Source organism: Delphinus delphis, chromosome 1 (assembly GCF_949987515.2).
Source record: "Delphinus delphis chromosome 1, mDelDel1.2, whole genome shotgun sequence".
Classification (NCBI taxonomy): domain Eukaryota; kingdom Metazoa; phylum Chordata; class Mammalia; order Artiodactyla; family Delphinidae; genus Delphinus; species Delphinus delphis.
This window is the reverse complement of record NC_082683.1, coordinates 101005192-101010859: the sequence shown is the minus strand read 5'-3', so window position 1 is coordinate 101010859 and position 5668 is coordinate 101005192.

Here is a 5668-nt window from a genome sequence, read left to right as displayed (position 1 = left end):
CAATCCATGATTCTTGGTATTTGCAAAGGAGTTAAAAACTTATATTCACAAAAAAACCTTCACATGGATGTTTACAGCAGCTTTATTCCTAATGGCCAAAACCTGGAAACAACCAAGATTCCTTCAGTAGGTGAATGGATAAACAAACTGTGGTAAATCCAGTCAATGGAATATTATTCACTACAAAAAAGATATAAGCTATCAAACCATGAATAGACATGGAGGAAACTTAAAGGCATATAACTAAATCAAAGAAGCTGGGACTTCCCTGGTGGCACAGTGGTTAAGAATCCACCTGCCAATGCAGGGACACAGGTTCGATCCCTGGCCCGGGAAGATCCCACATGCCGCAGAGCAACTAAGCCTGTGCACCACAACTACTGAAGCCCATGTGCCCTAGAGCCTGTGCACCGCAGCTACTGAGCCCACGCGCTGCAACTACTGAGCCCACATGCCACAACTACTGAAGCCCACACACCTAGAGCCCGTGCTCTGCAACAAGATAAGCCACTGCAATGAGAAGCCCGTGCACCACAAAGAAAAGTAGCCCCCGCTCACCACAACTAGAGAAAGCCCGCGCACAGCAATGCAGACCCAATGCAGCCAAAAAATTTAAAAAAAAATTTTTAATAAAATAAAATAAATCAAAGAAGCTAATCTGAAAAGACTACATACTATATGATTTTAACTATATGACATTCTGGAAAAGGTAAAACTATGGAGACAATAAAATGATCCGTGGTTGACAGGGGTGCAGGAGGACAGGGAGAGAAAACAAGGCAGAGCACAAAGGACTTTTAGGGCAGTGAAAATACTGTTTGATATTATAATGATGGATATGTGTCATTATACATTTGTCTAAAACCATAGAATATATAATACCAATAGTGAACTCTAAGGTAAGCTATGGACTTTGAGGGCTTATGACGTGTCAATATAGCTTCATCCTTGGTTTAAAAAAAAAAAAGTACCATTCTGATGAGTGATGTTGGTATCAGGAGAGGCATGCATGTGTTGGGGTGAAAGCTACATGGACCTTCCTCTCAATTTTTTTGTAAATTTAAAACTGCCCTAAAAAATAAAAGTCTTTAGAGAAAAAAAAAAAAAGACCTACTCAATGAACAATGAATAAAAGTTAATTGAATACAATGAAGAATAAGGATAGATAAATTTTAGGGTTGGACAGTGAAAAATATGTATTGCATGAATATGAAGCCAAATACATGCATTATGAGTTGTAGGAAGTTCCTTTTATTTTACATAGTTTTAGGAGATCCAACACCTACTTGCATGCATTCCATGTGATATTCACAATATCCATGTACAACAGTCAAGGTCAATGTTATCCCCCTTTTACAGATGAAAAAACTAAGGCTCAAAATCTAATCCTTCTGACTCCTAATGCAGTGCTGCTCCTTCAAGGGTAAAAGGGCCAAAATAACTGAACAATTTTCTTGATTAACTCTCCAGCCACTATTGAAAACTTTAATACTTAAAGTCAAGAAGACTCACAAACTGTGGCTCAGGAAACCTGGGCAATAATCAGGAGATATGGGTACAAGATATAAAGCACAAATGCTCTGAAATTATAAAACTCTACAAAATGTTAGTGGTGGTGATGATTCTCTTTTAGGCACCATTTCCCAACTTTCTGAACCCACACATGGAAATGCCATTTCAGTCCCAACTAGAGCACAGCCAATGAGGCACACCAGGCCTGCTGACTGAGGAGTCAAGACCTGCTAGAATGTCCCCTTCCTCCATCAATTCCTTATATCGCCAGAGGCGCTGTGGAAGGGATGAAATTGCAGCTCTCCCATTTTATGACCTTCATGCTGTAGCTGAAGGATTTTAAATAGCCAGCCCAATCACTCAGGGAGGCTAGGCGTTTTGGGAAGCCTTCTCTTCATGTTTTGTTTGCTTCTGTCACAGTCTCTGTGGAAGTGATGAAGACATGTCCTTCCTGGCAGCTGACTCTGTCAGGCCTGCTCACTTGCCTCAGATCTGAGGCCAGGGGTTGGGAAGGGGGGGCTTAGGGTGGGGAAAAGTGGGCCCAACCTAGGGTGGTTCTTTCCTCAGACCCCTATATATTAAGTATATTGTACAAACCACCGTGACCAAGAGGGGCTCCCTCCAGGGTCAGCGAAATCTAAATTCAAATCCAAGCTCTGCCACTTGCTCATTGTGCAATAGTGAGCAAATTACTTAATTTCTCTAAGCCAAGTTTCCTCTTCTGTAAGAGGAGGAGAATAATAATCCCTACCTCACACCAGCATAGAGCCTCGCACAAAACACTAATTGCTAGCTATTGCTATTACTGTTGCAACAACTAATACCAATTATTATTAAGGGCTTAATATGACAATAAACTGACCAGAGATGAATGAAGTGAAAGATCTAAGAGAGTTTGGATCTAGGATCTATGGGTCAACAGATCAGAGCACTGATTGTCTTCCTTTTTGGAGTGGTTGGGAGAGATTTTTGGTGGGGAGTGGGTAAAGTGCATTCATCTTCTTCTATACATTTATTCACACTAAAAAATACTAGATCTGATTCACAGAAAGATAGACAAGATGAAAAGGCAGAGGGATATGTACCAGATAAAGGAACAAGATAAAACCCCAGAAAAACAAATAAATGAAGTAGAGATATGCAACCTTCCAGAAAAAAAATTCAGAATAATGATAGTGAAGATGATCCAGGACCTCAGAAAAAGAATGGAGGCAAAGATCGAGAAGATGCAAGAAATGTTTAACAAAGATCTAGAAGAATTAAAGAACAAACAAACAGAGATGAACAACACAATAACTGAAATAAAAAATACACTAGAAGGAATCAATAGCAGAATAACTGAGGCAGAAGAACGGGTAAGTGACCTGGAAGACAGAATGGTGGAATTCACTGCTGTGAAACAGAATAAAGAAAAAAGAATGAAAAGAAATGAAGACAGCCTAAGAGACCTCTGGGAAAATATTAAACAAAACAACATTTGCATTATAGGGGTCCCAGAAGGAGAAGAGAGAGAGAAAGGACCAGAGAAAATATCTGAAGAGATTACAGTTGAAACCATCCCTAACATGGGAAAGGAAATAGCCATCCAACTCCAGGAAGCACAGAGAGTCCCATACAGGATAAACCCAAGGAGAAACATGCTGAGACATACAGTAATCAAAGTGGCAAAAAATAAGACAAAGAAAAATTATTGAAAGCAACAAGGGAAAAATGACAAATAACATACAAGGGAACTCCCATAAGGTTAGCAGCTGATTTCTTAGCAGAAACTCTACAAGCCAGAAGGGAGTGGCATGACATATTTAAAGTAATGAAGAGGAAGAACCTACAACCAAGATCACTCTACCTGGCAAGAATCTCATTCAGATTCGACGGAGAAATCAAAAGCTTTACAGACAAGCAAAAGCTAAGAGAATTCAGCACCACCAAACCAGCTCTACAACAAATGCTAAAGGAACTTCTCTAAGTGGGAAACACAAGAGAAGAAAAGGGCCTACAAAAACAAACCCAAAACAATTAAGAAAATGGTCATAGGAACATATATATCAATAATTACCTTAAACATGAATGGATTAAATCCTCCAACCAAAAGACACAGGCTCGCTGAATGGATACAAAAACAAGATCCACATATATGCTGTCTACAAGAGACCCACTTCAGATCTAGGGACACATTCAGACTGAAAGTGAGGGGGTGGAAAAAGATATTCCATGCAAATGGAAATCAAAACAAAGCTGGAGTAGCAATACTCATATCAGATAAAAATAGACTTTAAAAGAAAGAATGTTACAAGAGACAAGGAAGGACACTAAATAATGATCAAGGGATCAATCCAAGAAGAAAATATAGCAATTATAAATTGCACCCAACATAGGAGCACCTCAATACATAAGGCACCTGCTAACCGCTATAAAAGAGGAAATCGACAGTAACATAATAATAGTGGGGGACTATAACACCTCACTTACACGAATGGACAGATCATCCAAAGTGCAAATAAATAAGGAAACAGAAGCTTTAAATGACACAATAGACCAGATAGATTTCATTGATATTTATAGGACATTCCATCCAAAATAGCAGATTACCCTTTCTTCTGAAGTGCACATGGAACATTCTCCAGGATAGATCACATCTTGGGTCACAAATCAAGCCTCAATAAATTTAAGAAAATTGAAATCATATCAAGCATCTTTTCTGACCACAATGCTATGAGATTAGAAATCAATTGCAGGGGAAAAAATCCTAAAAATCGCAAACACATGGAGGCTAAACAATATGTTACTAAAAAAACAAGAGATCACTGAAGAAATCAAAGAGGAAATCAAAAAATACCTAGAGACAAATGACAATGAATACACAATGATCCAAAACCTATGGGATGCAGCAAAAGCAGTTCTAAGAGGGAAGTTTATAGCTATACAAGCCTACCTCAAGAAACAAGAAAAATCTCAAATATACAATCTAACCTTACATCTAAAGGAACTAGAGAAAGAAGAACAAACAAAACGCAAAGTTAGCAGAAGGAAAGAAATCATAAAGATCAAGCAGAAATAAATGAAATAGAAACAAAGAAAACAAGAGCAAAGATCAATAAAATTAAAAGCTGGTTCTTTGAGAAAATAAAATTGTTAAACCATTAACCAGACTCATCAAGAAACAGAGGGAGAGGACTCAAATCAAGCAAATTAGAAATGAAAAAGGAGAAGTTACAACAGACACTGCAGAAATACAAAGCATCCTAAGAGACTACTACAAGCAACTGTATGCCAATAAAATGGACAACCTAGAAGAAATGGACAAATTCTTAGAAAGGTATAACCTTCCAAGACTGAACCAGGAAGAAACAGAAAATATAAACAGGCAAATCACAAACACTGAAATTGAAACGGTGATTAAAAATCTTCCAACAAACAAAAGTCCAGGCCCAGATGGTTTCATGGGTGAATTCTATCAAACATTTAGGGAAGAGCTAACACCCAGCCTTCTCAAACTGTTCCAAAAAATTGAGGAGGAAGGAAGACTGCCAAACTCATTCTATGAGGCCAACATCACCCTGATACCAAAACCAGACAAAGGTACTACAAACAAAAAAAATTACAGACCAATATCACTGATGAATATAGATGCAGAAATCCTCAACAAAATACTAGCAAACAGAATCAAACAACACATTTAAAGGATCATACACCATGATCAAGTGGGATTTATCTCAGGGATGCAAGGATTCTTCAATATACACAAATCAATCAATGTGATACACCATATTAACAAATTGAAGAATAAAAACCATAAGATCATCTCAAAAGATGCAGAAAAAGCTTTTGCCAAAATTCAACACCCATTTATAATAAAAACTCTCCAGAAAGTGGGCATAGAGGGAACCTGCCTCAACATAATAAAGGCCATAAATGACAAACCCACAGCAAACATCATTCTCAATGGTGAAAAACTGAAAACATTTCCTCTAAGATCAGGAACAAGACAAGGATGTCCACTCTCGCCACTATTATTCAACATAGTTTTGGAAGTCCTAGACACAGCAATCAGAGAAGAAAAAGAAATAAAAGGAATACAAATTGGAAAAGAAGAAGTAAATCTGTCACTGCTTGCAGATGACGTGATACTATACATAGAGAATCCTAAAGATGCCAC